This window comes from Akebia trifoliata, chromosome 7, assembly GCF_017979445.1.
Source record: "Akebia trifoliata isolate Shusen 1 chromosome 7, ASM1797944v1, whole genome shotgun sequence".
Classification (NCBI taxonomy): Eukaryota; Viridiplantae; Streptophyta; class Magnoliopsida; order Ranunculales; family Lardizabalaceae; genus Akebia; species Akebia trifoliata.
This window is the reverse complement of record NC_141381.1, coordinates 23,466,516-23,485,880: the sequence shown is the minus strand read 5'-3', so window position 1 is coordinate 23,485,880 and position 19,365 is coordinate 23,466,516. Positions and strand designations below refer to the sequence as shown.

Sequence of the window (19,365 nt, the reverse complement as noted above, 5' to 3'; positions counted from 1 at the left end):
AAGTTCGATAATCATCAATTTTCAAAATCTTGGATCAAGTTCAAAAAAACATATTTTAGGATCTGTGTTTTCCCATGAAATCTACATGGCTGTTGTGTTGGAATTTGGATTGCCAATGTGGTAAGAAGAATGATTTTCTAACTAGAAAGTTTTCACTCGGTCAATACTCAGCTGATGAGGCACAAACATGAAATCATAGATCTCTTTCCTTGCGATAAACAACTGTACATCCCCATAAAAAATGTGAAATTGTGTATCCCAAGAAAAGATCTATGATTCTCGTGCCACATCAGTCAAGTTGTGACTGAGTGAAGACTTGCTAGTTAGAAAATCAACACTCAAAATTTTGAGCAACACAATCCTTAGTAAGGTTTTAAAAAAAAAAAAAATTTATCGATAAACTTATTTTTAATGAGTTTAATAACTTGGTGCTGACAGGATTTGAACCCAAGTCTCTTGTATTATTACCACCTGTAAAGGTTTAAAATCTTACTAAGTCCCAAAGTGTTTGTGTAAAAAAAATTAATATATTTGTTAGAGTTGTACTTGCGACCTTTTAAGTTGCCTTGGTGGACATTCGAGTGGAATCAAGTTTTGGAACTACGGAAAAATTTAAAAAAAAAAAAAAGAGCTCGATTGAAAAGGGTTGTTTTTACAGGGCAGATGGCAGACCTAAGAATTGTAATAATTTATTGGTTAAATTACACTTTGACCCACTGTAGTTTATTATAATTTCATGATGACCTCCTAACATTTTGACAATTACAATTACCTCCCCTTTCAGATAGGTGTTAAAGTTCAGATGCTATTTTACCATTTTACCCTCTTATTTTATTTATTTTTTTATATAAAAAAAATTTTGAAAGTTGAAACTATAAAAATGTTCTTGTCTAAGCATTCAAAAATGATAAGGAAATTCATTTTTTTCACAAAGATATTTTTGTTTATAAAAAAGAATAACATTTTAAAAGGGGAAAAATAGTCTTTATAAAAACAAAAAATTCATTTTCTAACTGTTTGATTGATGGCAAGTAGATGGAAGAGAGGTAAGTGAACCTATTACATAATGGGTCAGGTTCAAGGGCCATGTGAGAAAACATGTAAGAAAACTTTCGTTTTTCAAAATAAGGGTTAGAGGTTTTGGATTGAGCTGATTTTTTGCAAAGATGGTCACTATGATGAGAAGATCATCCTCACAAAAAATCAGCTCAATCAGAAACCTCTAAATCCATCAAAAGTGATTTACAAATTAGTGATAAAAATTGAAAAAAAAAATCGACGGTCCCACATTCTAAATCACTTTTAATGGGGTTAGAAGTTTCAGATTGGGCTGATTTTTTTTTTTTTGGATGATCTTCCCATCATAGAGATCATCCTCACAAAAAATCAGCTCAATCTAAAATTTCTAACCCATATTTTAAAATTTTATTTACCGTCGAAAGTTTTCTTACATGTTTTCTCACATGACCCTTGAACCTGACCCTTACATAATTATAGGGGAGATAAGTACAATTGTCAAAATGTTTGGGGGTCAACATAGAATTATGCCAAATTATAAGAGGTGAAAGTATAATTTACCCTAATTTATTTTGTCTATTTTGAAATTGAGAAAAAAATTTCACTCCCAAATTTTTAAACTTTCTTACATATTCACCCGTAAGGTGATTTATAAATATAATATTCCAATAACATAAATACCCTTCATTTCTTACAATAGTAACACTTTCATGAGTCACTCAACGCCTTCTCATTAAAGAATAGGAAGATTACTTAAAAGACCCTTGTGGAAGAGTTTCTTCTAAATATTTTTAAGTTTTGCGTGTTAGCTTGACAGGACATTTAGTAAATTTTTTTCTTTCTTAATGATCTATCATATCATCGAAATCATAAGTTTTACTATCGAACTCAACGATTTTTTATTTAGTATCAAGTTCACATTTTTTTACTGTCAATTCACCACTATTTATTGTCTAGTTCATCACTTTTAAAAAAATAAAAAGTGGTGAACTTGTCATTGGTAAAAGTCTCATCCAAAAATTAAGAAAAAAAAAAGTGAAAAAAACCTTAATTTTTTACAAACATCTTCAAAATATTTGAAAAAACCCTTAAAAATGGTTTCTTCTTCTTTTTAAATTCTTTCTAACGGAATCAAATCTCCAAACTTAGATTGAGATGTCAAAAATCTAATTTTTAGATGAAATCGAACGATTAAGACATTCAATCGTGAAAAATGTGGGAAATAGGGTTCAAGAACCATTTAGAAAGAAAAAAATTTACTAAATGACATAACAAACAATCGTTGAAAACTTATGGATTATTTAAAAAGAAGTCCCTCCGCAAGGGTCCTTTGAGTAATTTTTTTCTTAAAGAATTGTACAACTTCTTTGATAAAACCAAAAAAGTTCCACATTAAAGTCTAATCTTCCATTGCATTAAAAGCTATACTAGTCTCCCTAAACATTCTTGTCATACTTCTAGGGATATTAAGTAAGAAAGCCTTAAGAAATCATTAAAACTAGTGGGGTCTTGTTCCTTTTTGGAAATTGAATTTTGTACATAAAAGCTCTTGAAAAATTTACTTTTTACTAAAATACCCTCATGTTCTAATTTTCAAAGTGTATTTATAACACATTAAGGGTATGTTTGATTGCATGAAAAGTGACTATCCATGGAATTTGAAATGCATGGAAAAATAATGGTGGAAAATAGGTAGGGTTGGAAAATCAAATTCTATTATTTGATTTTACTTGGATAAAAATCATGAAAAAAAAAATATGAAATAAAAAGAATAAGAGAAGATGAGGAGGAAGAAAGAGGAGGAAGGCTATGGCAGCGACGACGGTGACAGCGATGAAGACGGTGGTGGTGCCTGCAGCGGTAACGACGAGGGTGGCTACAGCGATAGAGATAATAGTGGTGGCGACGACGGTGATGGTGGTGGTGGAGATAAGTGAAGAAGAAATACTAGTCTCCCTAAACATTCTTGTCATACTTTTAGGGATATTAAGTAAGAAAGCCTTAAAAATCATTAAAACTAGTGGGGTCCTGTTCCTTTTTGGAATTGAATTTTGTACATAAAAACTCTTGAAAATTTTGCTTTTTACTAAAATATTCTCATGTTCTAATTTTCAAAGTGTATTTATAACACATTAAGGGTATGTTTGATTGCATGAAAAGTGACTATCCATGGAATTTGAAATCCATGAAAAAATAATGGTGGAAAATAGGTAGGGTTGGAAAATCAAATTCCATTGTTTGATTTTACTTGGATAAAATCATAAAAAAAATATGAAATAAAAAAGAAGAAGAGAAGATGAGGAGGAAGAGAGAGGAGGAAGGCTATGGCAGCGACGAAGGTGACAACGATGAAGACGGTGGTGGTGCCTGCAACGGTAACGGCGAGGGTGGCTACAGCGATAGAGACAGTAGTGGTGGCGACGACGGTGATGGTGGTAGTGGAGATAAGTGAAGAAGAAAAAGGGAGAACGTGATGGTGATGGTGGCGGCGACGGAGGTAAGTGAGGAAGAAAATGATGAGGAAGATGGAAGGAAAACATGATGGTGATGGTGGTGGAGGAGGTGAGAGATAGAGAAGAATGAGAAGAAGAGAGAGAAGGTGGCTGGAGATGATGATGATAGAGACGGAGACGGCAACGGTGATGACAATGACGATGAGGTTAGTGAAATGGTGGTGATGGTGATAGGAAAGAGGAAGATATGAGTGAGGAAGAATTAGGGATGAAAAATATGGGTAGGAAAGTAAAATCCATGTTTTTGTGGACTTTTTGATTGGGATGAAAAATGAATTTTCCATTTCCATGTGCAATCAAACACTTAAAAAATGTCATTTTCCATGGAAATTGATTTTCCACCTTATTTTCCATGTGCAATCAAACATATCCTAAGGGCACACATTAATAAATCCAAAATAGTGTTACTCCCCATAAAATGTAGGGAAAAACTTTGAAGCGAGCAACCCACTTCAAAATTTTGGAAGAACCCTCTTTCTTGGATGACACATGGCAAGGAGGTATCCAAAATATTGATGAAAAAATAGGATGTAAATTAAATACAAAAAAGCCACTAAGGGTGCCTTCAAAGTTGGACTCAAATGCAGGATCACTTCTGCCTCCTTAAAGTCAGCTTGTTTGGTTAAACATTCTTTCAATTGATCCAAAATACAATCATTTGACATCAAACTTATAATGGACCATTTGAAATATCTAAAACTACCCTCTAAACTCCAATTAAGTTACAAAACCTACATTGACAGTCTTTAACACTACAGAAGTCCTAACTCTTAACTTTCCTACATCCATTTATGGTGCTAGAAAATTGATTTTCTCTCTGTCCTCTCTTTTATCTTCCGATTGTTATTATCAGGGGCGGGTTTACAAAGGGGACTTACAAGAACTTTCAAATTCTATAAAGATTTCTGAATTATTGCGACATATAACAACAACACTCTATCTTCAAAAAATTTCATGCTTGGTTGTTCCCCCATGTGGGCAAACTGTTGGCTCCGTCCTTCGGTATTACCATCCTTTTCAACACTATCTTCATAATCTTGGCCTTCTACATGCATGTCAATGACATCATTATTTTCTTTAAACTTTTAATTACAAAATCATGAGAAATCGAGAGCGTTGAACTCACTTGTATGTGTCACCTAACTCAGATATTAACCGACGAGTTCTTTCTTTTAAGAGACATGTTTCAATTGGACCGAGTTGAAATATGAGCAATCAAGCATATAGAAGGGTATGTCTATCACCCTAAATATATTTGTGGGATTATTTGAAAGCAGTGTTTTAAAAATCGAACTGAATCAGTGGTTTGACTACTCAACTATCAATTTTTTAGTCTATCTTTTATAATATAATTAAAGTCATTTTAGGAAAAAATGTGTAAATATTTTAAATTTTTGTAATAAACATACTCCAATCCAACCTAATTGAACAAAGGTAGACCGTGGTCCATTCAATTTGACAAATATACGATCCAAATCATTGATTAGATTTTGTTTTTTAAATAGAGAGATTTAATAGAGTTTTCTTGAGTTTGGGCATAGTGACAAAATTCTGCAATTTTCTGGAAAAATCATGATTAAATCAGGATTTAATAGTTATCAATTAAATCATTTTTTTTTCAAAAAATCTTTAATTTTAAAAATCACACTTAATTGTGATTTAATTGACAAGTTTTTGAAGAAAAATCGCATTATATTTTCTAAGTGTTATTTTATCGTTTAATATATGAAATATATATATATATATATATTTAAAATAATTGTTTTTATTATTCAATTTAGCCAATATTTTTCTGACTTTCTCAACTTTTGCCGGCTTTTTCCAAAGCTTTCTCATGCCGAACTATTCCCGAGCCCCATAGACTTTGGGTACCACAGGCAACTGGCTTTGTAGGCATGAGCATGACTACTAAATAACTCGTGTGGATCTTCAAATGAGCTTGTTGGCATATTTTAGATGCCTGCACTTAAGAGTTGCTCAAAACTTATCTTCGACAATCAGTGCAAATACGAAATCACATAATTTGATGAGATGGTTTGAAATAAATATAATAATGGCATGTTTTAATTTTTTTGGGAACCAAAACAAATGTTTTGAAATATCACCATTGTTTTGGCGAAAACAATGGTCCTTTTTTTTTTTTTTTTTTTTTTTACAAATACTTAGATTTGGATAATTAAAATAGGGATATTTACGAAAAAGTTATCAACTTTTGATGAATTAACGATTCTGGCTCACTGTTCATTTTAATCACCAAAACGTGAATGGTAACAAATTTGAAGTTTTAAAGTGACTATTTCCCAAGTTTAAAGTGAAAATTTTGCAAATTTGAAGTGACTGACTGGAAATAGTCACTTTAAAATCTCTGAATTCGTTACCGTTCACGTTTTAATAATTAAAATGAACAGTGAGTTGGAATCATATATTCTTCAATTAAGCTCACGAAATGGTAGTTCACCCATTAAAATATTGAAAGGGTGAGTGTCATTTTAAAAGACTAGATATTGTTCGCCACATTTCTTTACTATTATATTGGGAGAAAGCAGAGTAGAATTGTTAAATATAGAACTCATTCGACTCCAAAATTTGAACGGCCATAAATTCCCTGACTTTTATATTTAAATTTAATGTAATCAGAGTCATTTTGATATTTTAAAAAAAAAAAATCAAGAAAATTACAATTCATGTGTAATTTTCAAAATTACAAAAGCATTTATTTACTATGTAATCTTCAAAATCCCTTTAATCAATATTTTAAATTATAAATAAACCCTTTTGAAACACGTGTCTTTGCATGTGTCACCTTCTAGTTTATTTATAACAAATATATTTTTAGGATCAAATATTCAAATTTGCGTAGAGATCTTCACAAAATTCAGAAATGTAAAATTACATAAGAGTTCCTATATTTATCCTACAAAACAAAAAGTTTTTGTAAAGAGTCATGATGAATGCGTGTGATTTGGTATGCGGCTCACGTGGTAAGGCACAAAACCATAGATTTTTTTCATCAGGATACACTGGAAAAAGATGTGCGGTTCTGTGCCCTTACCACGTCAACCGCATACCCAAAATCGCGAGCATTTGTCATTATTCTTCTATAAAGGAAGATTGAATCCCATACTTGCAAATTTGGCCCATCCATTGTTGGATGGGACTCCATGGAACCAGATTGGATACAAGAAAAATAGCCTTGTCATGGGCTCTATATCCCCAAAACCTAAATTGATTTGAGAAACATTTTTCCAACTAACTTACACTACAGGAAATTGCTTCTATAGCAACGATTTGCAGTGACGGCCACATTTAAACCCTCGTTGTATCCATCTGTAGCAACAGAAAATGTGACCGTCGATATATGGAAGTAAGGAAGAAGGGCTCTTCCTCTCTCTCTCGGCTCTTACTCTTTCATCGTGGTTACTTACTCTGTTAAATCGTCTCCTTATCTAATATTAGTTTTTAACAGAATCAAAACTCGTTCTCCTCTATTTTTTACGCAAGTTTCGGATTCAAAACCTGGTCTCGTGGTCGAACGAAGACAGAACAATCGAGAAGAAACCTTCAATTTCTCTAATTTTTTTTATTCTAAATCGATCTCTCCCCTTTGATTTGTTTAAATCTTCAATTGGAAATCGATCTCTCGTCTTCTATTTCTCTTAATCTTCGATTGTAAATTGATCTCTCATCTCCGATTTCCCTAAATATTCGACTATAAATCAATCTCTGACCATCGATTTCTCCAAATCTTCGATTTTAAAACAACGTCTCCCATCCTCGGTTACTCACCATAGTCGATTTCAAATTTGTGCTTCTCCTATTCTCACAAAACCCTACTCGTTTCTCATATTCGATTTTAAAGCTGACTTTTGATCCTTGTTTCACCAGAAGAAGAAGAAGAAAAAGGAGCGGTAGAGGGATCTCATTCTCTTTGGTTGATTTCGAGAACGATAGAAGTCAAAGGAAGATAATGATAGAAGATCTATAAAGAATTTCAAATTTGTAAGTTTTTAAGAAGAAACATTAGTTTTCTTCAATTCCATCATGATAAACCCTAGTTTTTTTAGTTTTTATTGATTCAAGTAATTTAATTTGTGATTTTTGTTTGATTTGAAATCCTAGAATCTGTAATTTTTTCCAATTCAAGCCGTTCATTTCTGTTTCTCATTTATTTTTGATGGATAATTAAACTTGAGCCCTAGATATGTTATGGATTGGAGATTAGCTTACAACAGTAAATCAATGTAAATTTATAGTCAATTAAGATTCCATATATAATATCTTACACCCTAATCGAGTTATAATGCTTCCATTAGGATTTAACCTCGAAAAAACTTTCCTCTATTGTTGATCTCTCCAGTGAAAGAGAAGAAAGAAATTTTTTTTATATTTTTTTATCCTCAAAATACCAGAGAGAGAGAGAGAGAGACTGATTTTTTCCCCCAAAAAAATTTTAAAAGTAAGACTTGTTCTATAGATATTGATTCATCCAATTTCAAAAGGCCCAATACCTAGTTTCCCAAAAAAGAAAACTTTATAAAAATTATGTAAATGAAAAATGTTAGTATTGTTTCTTTTTGGTCTCCATAGAAATGAAAAATATTTTTCTTATATGTTTATAGAAATATTTAAAATTCAATTCCATGGTTGAAATGGATGATCTTTGGGCTTTGGGAAGTAAGCTAGAGGTACTAAAACTTATAGCATCTGAGCATCTGTAAACTAAATTATCACATTAAGTGAAATATTAGTAGATTTTCCACATCCCATCTCCATTTCTTTTTGACCAAATTAAATAGGCGCGAGAATCCTTCCTTATATCATGTTCTCTTAATTGTTTTGTTAATGTTTTTTTGGTAATCTTTGACTAAACAATTCATTGTAGTAGTTAATGCTTTGGTTGAATTTCTTTATGTAGGAGGATTAGTGACATAAATGGCACAAGAAATGTCTTTCCACCACTAAGTACTTGTTAAACATGACTAGCTTGTGAGTTGAATGCTTATATAGAGTACTACCAAACATTGTTGTTGGAACATGTTTTGGATTTAGTATTTTAATTTTTTTTTCAATCACATAATTTGTTAAGAATCTAAGACACCAAATCTTGATCTAGGTATCCAAGATTTTAGACTTCATGGTTTAGAGCTTAGAATAGATGTCAATATCTCTGTTAGTTTTGACCCTTTTGTTTTTTCTTCTATTTTGGTGAGATTCTACATCAAGAGAGAAAAATGTTGGCAGGACATGGGCTGTTGTACCCAATTCTTGGTTTTACATCGTGTTGCCTTCATTACATGTCTTTGGGGACTTGAGATTTGATTATTTTAAAGAACCTGAGATGGGTTTTTGTGGGAAGGAATGGGATACAATTCATGGTGGATGGGAAGGCATTCTATATAAATGGGACACAACTGATCAAGGTAACTGAAATAAGTTCTTCTATAAATGGAGATATTGTTTTTTGTTTATTTAAAAAAATATATATAGTAACTACAAATTAAAATTGTTGAGTATGCCATTGTATAGTAACTGTCATGCACTTATTTGGGTAGCATTCTTTTTTTTTTTTCCTATCTGTATGATTGTGTAAATACTTCCAGTATTGGTAGAGTTGACCTTGTTAGTTGTGCCATATTTTTGGGTGAAAAAATACTTCCAGTGCTGGCAATTTGTTATGCTTCTTCTTTGCAAGCCTTTAGGCTTTAAAATCTCAAGAGATAGCTAAAGGTTCCTGCATTAGTCAGGGTTAGGCTTTAAAATCCCAAATAGTGTTAAATTTAAGTTTTCCACGGTGTACTATTTTCCTTAGAGTTGGCCATGCAATCAAAAACGCCCTTAAGAAAAGAAAGATTAAGTTAAAAATGCTGGACATGGATATGGCTCCCATTTGAAGTGTCCAAGTAATGTAAACTTTAGAAAACATGGTCATGTTTTGAGTTGTGTATCTTTTCCTATCTTAGCTAATCTACTACACTCTCTTAGGTGTATTTTCAATTAACTAATGATGTATGATGTGTACACTTTAGGCTGGCAAGCTGAAATTAGGAGATTTCAATCCATATTGGTTTGGGCTTTCCTTTCACTCTTATATAATCTTCAATATAAAGATTTATTCTACTAATTTTACGGGCAATGGGTGCAGAGTTTGGAATTGCAGCTGCCATTCAATGTTCAATCAGGTATTCTTGTTCATCAATGTTTAGCTATTCAATAGGTAAATTGGTTCAACTTGTATTTTCTTGTTGATCCCATTAAATCTGTTATGCAGTATTTTAGCCAAACAAAAATGAGTATAACTATGTTGCTCTTGTCACCGTGTCCTTAGTTACATTCTTTTCATTTTCCCCAACCTTCTTTGCAGCATTTGTGCTGCTCACCCAGTGATATGAGTAGGCAAAAGCAGTCAAAGCAGGCTTATCCTATTAGAAAAATGGCATTGAAGTAACTGATGGTATCATGAATCAATCCTTTTATTCTGTTTATTACAGTTGTAGTTTTTTTTTTTTTTTGGAACCCTTTTTCTACTAACATAGTAAGATTGTGAGCCTTACTAGGAGGTTGCTTTGCTCAAATGGATTACCACATGAGAAATTCAAAACCACAACCCTCTAAGTTTCATCGAAATACAGGAATCTCACTCCCAAATACTATCGAATCCTATCAAACTCTCCTCAATTACCCCAACTTGTGTTGTCCATGTTGGACAAGTCCCATAAGAGAAATTAGTATATGAATCGATCTTCAACTTATTATTTCTTTTGAAATTTATAATCCTGGTGCCATTATCTATTCCTAGCCAATCTACCTATAGAGGTAAAGTATTTGAAGTTCCTTGCTACTATAATAACAATAGTTTTATTGTTATTATTAGTGCCAACATCATCATTATTTCTCTATTGGCTTTAGTGTTATTTAGAATTCTTTTTGTTTCTGAAGGTTATATATTGTCATTCAAATGTTTCACTAGAATATATTTGTAGGATGTGCAATTCTGCATCATATCTTTGCTTGGAACTATGGGTTGCAAGTACAATTTGACCTTCTCATATAAAATGTTTAACTAGTGCTACTTGACTCACTAGAATATATTCTAGACTTTGTGTAGGCTACATCTCGAATGAATATATTAACACAATTAAGTTCATATATTCTAGACATGTATGATTCATTACCTCCATTGATTTTTGTTCCATGTGTAAAGTGAGTAGGGAACCTGTTGATCTTATTTGACGCCTAAAATTCTTTCTTCAAACCTTACATCATTGCTTTTTTCACTCTTTCTTCAAAATGTCAAACCAAACCGCGAATCAGTACAAAGTGAACCAGTTCGTAATTGGGTCCCATGGGTTTGGGAAATGCAGCAAGTTCTAACAAAACTTGAATTTTTTGGTGATTTATCTCCCTGTTTTCAAACTGATGACATGCCCCACTTGGGTGGAGAAGCACCTCTACTTTCAACTAAAATGCCTTTTGGTGTCAATTGTGTTGTTTTCCATATTGTGTTGTTTGAGTGCTCACCTTGATTATGCAAGGGTTAGTGAAACTAACATTTTTTTTATATTTCAATTGTGTTGTATATAGATGATGGAAAACATGCTCTTAACGACGAAAGGGAGACACTGTGCGAGTTAAAAACGCGACTCTCCCAAAGGGAACATATGTGAAATTGCAGCCCCCACACAGGACTTCTTAGATATTTCCAACCCAACCTTTTAATTGCTTCTACTGAAAATTTTGGTGGCTTCTTTTTCTTTAATTCATCCCTTCCTGATTCTTTGAAACACACTTTCCGAGTTCATAAAACAACATGGAACTGGTTTTTATCAGTCGATGGTAATACTTCAAACATGTTACCGAACTACTCTAATAGGGTAAGATGTTGCTGTTAGACTCGGGAACATGTCCTCCATAGAGTCAAGATGTTGAATGGCCTTTGAGAGATTTGTGTGGTTGAGTCTCGATACCATCCAATCATCTTGACCTAGGGGCGACAGTCCTGCCCTGGCTGACTGAATCACTTCTACTTATCTGTTGCTTAACATAATCCTCTTCCTTTTCTTTTCTTTTTTATATATAAATTTTTTTTTTTATTTGATTGATGCAGGAATCAAGCATCTCTTCACCAACCAATATTGGAGATCAACAGAGAGTGGACTTGCCATCTAATGCAACGTGGACTAGCAACACCTGAAGCCTATGCATCATTATGCGGCGAGCATAGCAACTTCTTAGTGGTCGTGCTGTAGCTGCACTTTCTGTATGTCCCCATTTTTTTAGCTTTGTTCGTAGATGTATTACTTGGTTATCTCTTGTGCACGTATGCGGCATTGTCTGTTAGTGCACACTTTGTGCATGAATGGATGTGCAATGCTGAGCTTTCAAGATCTTTAATTTGAGTGGTCTCAAAAGTTGATCCCAGGATTTTTGAGATAAGGTGAGCTGAATTCTCACAATCTCACCCATCATAAGTTTCTTCAAAGCTTTAATGCTATATATAAACACCTAGATGCCTTGCTTCCTTCAAGAGAGCAAGTCTTTTGTGGCATAATGCATATATGCATGTTTGAGTAATTCTTTTGCGGCATTATTCACGTATCCATATTTGAGTAATCTGGCGGTGATCTCTGTAGATCCGACTACTGGAAGTTCTATATGACAAGGACATGTGTATTGGTGTCTAACATAGGTACGAAGTGTTAAGACACACCGATCCCTACAATCCTGATATGCCAGCATATGTGTGTACAATTTACTATCATCTGTTAAGGGAGATTTTCTTTTGATAAAGTATTCATCATGCATTCAACAAGCTTGTCGTGACATGGTGTCTGATGAGTCTATCTTCTAGAAATTGAGTGTTGTTATGTAGTGGTAAACAGACATTTAAGTTGGCAAGTTTAGTATGGATGGCGTAATATAAAAGTTTTTAAATAAGTAAATTTAGTAAACATTCTAGATTAGTAGATATGTTTAAATTTGTAATGCCACCTAGGTCTTTGCTGAAAACGGAATGAAATGTAAATTGTGTGTGCATGCCCAAAGTGGCAATTGTTTTACGTTGACAGCCCTTGATTCCCCCCCCCCCCCTTTTTTTGGTTATTTTTTCTTTGTTTTACGTTGACAGTCCTTGGCTGTGCCATAGTATGGTGCATCATCTTGCTTTTGTGAATTATACCAACATACAATGATATCCCTAGAGTTTTTGAGTCAGTTTGCATCTTGTTTGATTATTGATCTTGGTGATTTTAATTGGATTTCTCATATTTGATTTGATGACATTTATGAACTATGTCTCTCTAATGTGTTGTAGGTTTTGCTTATCACGATCCTCTGATTCTATGATCAGGTAATGTTGGCTATTATATTTATCTTATAACCTGAAAAAAGAGAATTATTTGTAATTTATGTAAGCCATATTGTTAGTTCCAAATTGTTAAGATCTGTAGGGATAATTCTTGATCTGATTCATGCACAATAGATTCATCTTCAATTGTGCTTTTAAAGTTTTGATTTTTTTAAATTCTACTTATGATCTTCTATTTTTTTTATTTTTCGTGGTTGCAGTTACCGAGTGTTGGAATTAATCCACAATGGAATCAGACAAGTATATATGTATTTGGGAAACATCGCCACAAAATAGTGTTGTTATCACGACAAGTAAGGCGAAGTATTGTAGATTTGAGGGAGGCACGTTACCGATAGTTTCTTATTTATATTCTACAAAATAAAATAGATAAACTTGCAAGTGGAGGTTGTCTTGCATGCATCTGGAATGCTTATTGCAGGAGTTTCAAATTGTAGATTAGAATTTGGATTGGCAAATAGATTTTTTAAAGTTGAAGATAGGAGGGGCATTTGGGTCTTTTCATACTGGTAATAGGGGTACTTCCAATATTCAACAATACGTGAGGGGGCTGGTGTAAAATTAAAAAAAAAAAAAAAATTTATAGGGACGGCCAAAACCGTAGTTAAATAACAAATTTTTTTTAAAAAAAATATACTCTATAGCGACGGCCAGCGCGGCAGTCGCTATAACTCATGTACATTCAGCGAGGCCTATTTAGCGTTAGTAAAAAATTTGAGCCTTACTAAGAGTCATCAAATGGATTACTAACTCAGCAATCCAACAGGACCAACACCACAGCCCTCTCAGTTGCTTCAAAAAACTCAGATCCAAAAATCGAAAAATAATTTTTCTAACTTGAACCAAGGTTTTGGAAATAGAAGGCTACCGAACTTCAACATAACTACCAAACTTAAAATTGAAATTCACTGGTGAAAAATAATTATAATTATTTTTGAGATTTTGTTTTTTCAAAGTTGATAGAATTTTATCCTCTACAAACCTGAAGCATTAGAACATGTTTTTGCAATTTAGTTAGGGTGAAATCCTTGCTAACATAGTAAGGCTAGTCATAGTCAATTGATTGGTGAGGGGTCTATGAGTACCAGGCTAGTCATAGTCAATTGATTGGTGAGGGGTCTATGAGTACCTCTAGTATCAAAACGCATATAACAATTCTAATTACTCAAATCGCAAGCCTAATTCTCCATGAAACAATATACCCATCACATAAATTTCTTAGATTTGCCACTCCATTTGAAAGACATCCAAAATGCATTCTATATGACCCTGGGCCGGGCCAAGGCCCGTTAGGGACATAGACAGACAGACTTCCTCGGGGCGGATCAATATGGATATCCCGAACTCCATCTCTGGGTAGCAGCCCAACTCCATGTCTCCATTATTCTACACTTGTTCTTCTCTTCCATCATCCGCATGTATAGATATTGACTCACTCGTTCACACACCCCCCATGTGGACCAAACTTTCATATATCAATGAGAGCCAACACGTTAGAGGATACCTTATATGCCAGAGTTGATGTCTATTACCATCATTAAAAGTGGCATCTGACATGATCAGTGCTCATTCTTTTTGAAATTTGGGGTAGTCTTGATGAATAGGTGATCTACTAATAAAGAGGTGGTGTCTGATGAAGTGTTATGGACCTCAACTCAAGTCTATTGATGATATGTACACTTTATCTCCTTAAAAGGGTACTTGAGAAATAAAAGGAGTCCACACACGCATGACCTGCTTTTGCCACACTTCGACCACATCTTTGGTTTTTTGCAATTGGGGTGTAGACCTTATTTTAAGGAATGTCATACATACGGACTTCAAACACATTTTCCAAACCCAATGGAAAACTTAACCAATTTTTTTGTTTTTTTTGTCAAATTGACCAATTTACATTTATTAAAATATAATATATATTCAAAATAAGAGTTAGAAGATTCGGAATAGGCTGATTTTTTGTGAGGAAGATCTCAACATGACAGTTTAATATTTCTTTGATAATTATGACGCCAAGTCTAGGGACTGCTCTTGTATGTTGTGATGCGGGTATGCTCTATGTCAATTTTGTCGGTGTATGCACTCCTTCATCGCATCTTCTTCCATGCCCATTTGAAATGATAGACTAGAGGGGGTTTTCGCTAATTGGGTTATTGCATGCTAGTGCTCTGGCTTATATGCTAACTAGTTTTGAGGTGTTGCGACCGAGGAACATTTGATAGATTAGATAATCTAGCTGGGTTTCGTTGTTTTGGCCCCGAGTCCACTTATAACAGTTGTATCATGGTTACCACACATCTTGATTGTTATATAAGCCAATCAAGGTTAAGCAAACACTTTTACAAATGTTGTGCTCCTTTCGATAGGTGTCCATCATTAAGGTTTTACTTAAGAAACGGTTTTGCTCATTGTAAAAAACTTTTGAATCATCTTTTATTTACTATTCAATTGAATTTCAACTCTTTTAGAAAAGAGTAATGCTGGGGTGACACAGGGATTTACAGTGATTCTCACATTTCCGACATGGAGGTGGTCACATAACCGCAGATGCTTTTTACTCGTATCTCGATGAAAGACATCTATGGCTATCACATCAATACAGTAAGAATCACAGAGAAAAACAAAGTCTCTCAAGGATTTTCCTTTAGAAAATTATTTCTCATATTTTTCTTTGTTGATTCAAGATTCCATCCTAACAAAAAACAAAGAATACCAATCAAATCAATCATCTTCAACTATAAAGGTGATGTTGGGACCGTTTGAGGAACTGAAAGGTAAAAAGATATTTTACATTTACAGTGAAATTCCAAAAATTTGTTTTTGTAAATGAAAATTTCATTTTTCAAAAGTCTATCCAAAGCAGTAACATTTTTAGAAAAACAAACAGACCTTACTACACTATTAAATTATGGACCTAAAGGCCCAAAACCTTACTAATAAGTCATATTTATTATTACCATGTTTGCCCAAGCAAGGAAACCCAGCACTCTTGTTACTCTCTCCCATTTTCTTTTTTAACCTTATTAATTAATGGAATGAGACAACCTTATATTGGTCCACAAAATATCGGACCGTGCGTATCGTATCGTATCATACATGGGTCCCACTGGTTGGACAGTCTGGATTGACATGGACTTAGCCACTTACATGACACGTGTGGGACCAACCCATATGATTCATCTCTATCTACCCTCCACTACTCAACAAATGATTGATGGAGGAATAGGACCACTTGGTTTCCATCCTTTCTGGAGTAGGGTTGTAAATCCAACTACTTCACAAACATCAGTGCCACGTGTCCTACAATACCCTTATTTATCAGCGTCGCAACAAAATTCGAATAGGGTAATTTTATTTTACTTCAGTTTGGTTAACTTCTTCAACCTCCCTATTTTGTTATTGGGATTTGAATGTTAAGAAAATAGAGTCATTATTGCAATACCAACTTTTACTAATGTCACACCAACTGTGTGCAATTCTTTGGTGATTTACATAAGAATTGATGTGGCATTAGCAAAATTTAATCAATAAATTAACGATTAGAAAATGTCCAATAGCAATCCGAGTATAAGAACTTAACTACGGGCTAGGCCCTAAGAAGGACCACATCGATCATCTCGAGTTTAGAAAGTGAACTCCCAAGCTTCCCCATTATCCAATCCTCAAGATTATGCCGATAAGAAAAGAATGGAAACCTTAAGGTTACAACAACAGTGTTACTCACTTCAATTAGCGAGAAAATGATAATTTAACCAAATAACATACATTCTAAAAATTAAATAAAATAGGGGCAGTGCCACCAAATATTGACATCTACCAACCATGCAATATTGACATCTACCAACCATGTACCATGTATTGGAAAGCCTTCACAAAGTTTTAGAAAAGCCACATACATGGTACAATATTTAATTGAAGAGATGTAGACCGATCAAAAAATGACACAATCAGACAAGTTGGAGCTAGGATTTTGCCTACATGAGGGCAACTTGAGAGTGGAAAATAATTTGTGGGGGCAAATAAGATAACAAAAATTTTATGAGGGAAATAGCGACGGATTTTTTATCCGCCGCTATTACCTGTCGCTTGTCGCAATAGCACATAATCCCTTAAAGACTTTGAAAATTATGTGGGGGCACTTTGACCTATTTAGATATATCATATTACTCTATCAAAATTTCGACTAACTTTATTGTCATAATCTAATTGCAAGATCAATAAAGAAAAGGAGTGATATGTAAAATTCATTTCCATTGTCATTATATGCGGCTTAGTGATTTTAAATTAGTATGCCATCACATATTGTTTGAATAATAAAAAAATTTGACTATTAAAACACTAAATTATTATTTTTAATTTATCTTATCGTATAAATACCATATTCCTACAGATCTCTTAACCTATTTCTTTCACTCTATTCTTGTATACTTTCGTTAAATTATTATTTTTTATTTTGTTTTTTGTTTTTTTTTATTTTTTTTACCAAATTTTTGAGTTTATGCATTCTTACATGGGTCCTGTTCAGCAGTCAATTATTTGGCCAACGTGTTTTATCTTATATGGGTTAGAAGTTTAGGAATGGACTGATTTTTTGTAATGATAATCTCCATGATGAAGAGATCATTGTCACAAAAATTTAGCCCAGTCTAAAACTTCTAACCCCAATTTGCAATGTGAAAAATGGTGGATCGTCAGTTATTGTAAACCACTTTTGATGGAGAAAAGGTTTCCACCAAAAATCAGCTCATTCCAAAACTTCTAACCCATGAAAGACAAAACACATTGGCTTGGCTGCCGATCATGATCATTCCTATATATATATATATATATATGGGGACAATTCATGGGACAACAATATTGACAACATCCAAGAAGACAACAGTTTTTTGTAAACCAATTTTGATGAGGTTAGAAGTTTTGGATTTGTTGAAATATATATATATATGGGGACAATTCATGGGACAACAATAGTGACAACATCCAAGACAACGGTTTTTTGTAAACCAATTTTGATGAGGTTAGAAGTTTTGGAATTTGTTAATTTTTGGTGAGGATGATCTCTACGATTCCAAAACTTATAACCCCAATTTAGAAGTTGAAGAATCGTGGATTGTCAAGTTTTTTGTAAATCATTTTTTATGGGGTTAGAAGATTCGGAATGAGCTGATTTTTTGTGAAGATGATCTCTTTGGTGTGGAGATCAACTTCACCAAAAATCAGCCATTTTCAAAACTTCTAACCCATATAAAGCAAAAACCATTACCATAGATGTTGTCACATAAACCACACCACCTATATAGATATATTCTTTTGAGAATTATTCCGTTCTTACAATTTTTTCTCTTTTTTATTTTTTATTTTTTAAATATGCTATACAATCGTATTTGCTATCATGAGATTGCATATGCTGCTCGTATAATAGCATAGCTATTTGAAAACATTGCTCACAGTTGAACTGATCTGAGGAAGAAGATGGGAGTTGGAAGAATATTTGCACCCACAGTGACATTTTTATACATCTTGGATTCCCCTCTTTTAGGTTTTAATGGAATAATCATGGGGCCTAGTCCAATTAGGTATCCATTAATTATGGGGTGCAAATGAAAGCGTACCAAAACCGACCTCACTTGGTTTTTTTTCTTTTTTTTCTTTTCTAAAGAAACAAAGAGTTAGTGGTGAACATGAAGTGTTCAACATGTTTTGATTGTGATAAAATAAACTCTCCACACCCCTTACCAACTTAGCCGAGTTCACACCTTTCAAGCTTACCTCCCTTACTCACATGTATCACATGTGCTAAATAATCTCTTATATAAATAATGTTATCTGAGTGCATGTATTAGTGGGTAAGGCCATTTTGTCTCTTCATGCTTTAATCATACTTTCTAGACAATTCCAAAAACAAAGGGCCATATATCACTTGCATGTTAATCCTTCAAGTAGGTTTACAATTCCTCCCAACACCTCAAGAAGAGTGTTGCAAGATATAAGGCCTTTTTCTTCTTTTTTTTTGGCTTCCTCTCCAATCTCACTTTGCTCTTATGAGATGTTTGTATATTACATTCTAATGTCCAAGCTAATTTTCTTTCTATAATCGAAAAGTATTTCCTTAAAGAGAGAAGTGTGCAACTTTATTTTCATTTCATCATACTTCATAAGCGCTATTGGTGGATGACTTGCTTTTTCATTTAACTCTTCACATGGGCAGATTTACAATGGGGGCAATGGGAGCACTAGCCGCCACAAGAATTTTTAAAAACTATAAAAATCTATTAATAATTTTGCATATTTTGATCTTGTACCCATATTTACCTCTACAAAAAATTTAGCTGTTGTCCCCACCCCACTCAATTTTTGGACCCCTCTATCTATGTTTACAAATTGATGGCATGCCCCTCTCCCCCACCCCTTCCAATATTTTTGTTGATTTGATTACCCCTCCACATTTGGGTGAATATTTGAGAAGCCCTTATG

The 19,365-nt window shown here is 33.6% G+C and overlaps 1 long non-coding RNA gene across 2 annotated transcripts; it reads left to right on the top strand.

The window, feature by feature from the left end:
- The first annotated feature begins 11,724 nt into the window (after positions 1 to 11,724).
- Positions 11,725 to 13,455, top strand: LOC147398447 (uncharacterized). 2 transcript variants are annotated; one of them, XR_015180172.1, is made up of 4 exons: positions 11,725 to 11,787; positions 12,161 to 12,216; positions 12,841 to 12,876; positions 13,095 to 13,455. It is a non-coding gene; the product is annotated as an uncharacterized LOC147398447 (long non-coding RNA). The 2 variants fall into 2 exon arrangements; XR_015180171.1 differs by lacking the exon at positions 11,725 to 11,787 and having other exon boundaries at positions 11,798 to 12,216.
- The last annotated feature ends 5,910 nt before the right edge of the window (positions 13,456 to 19,365 follow it).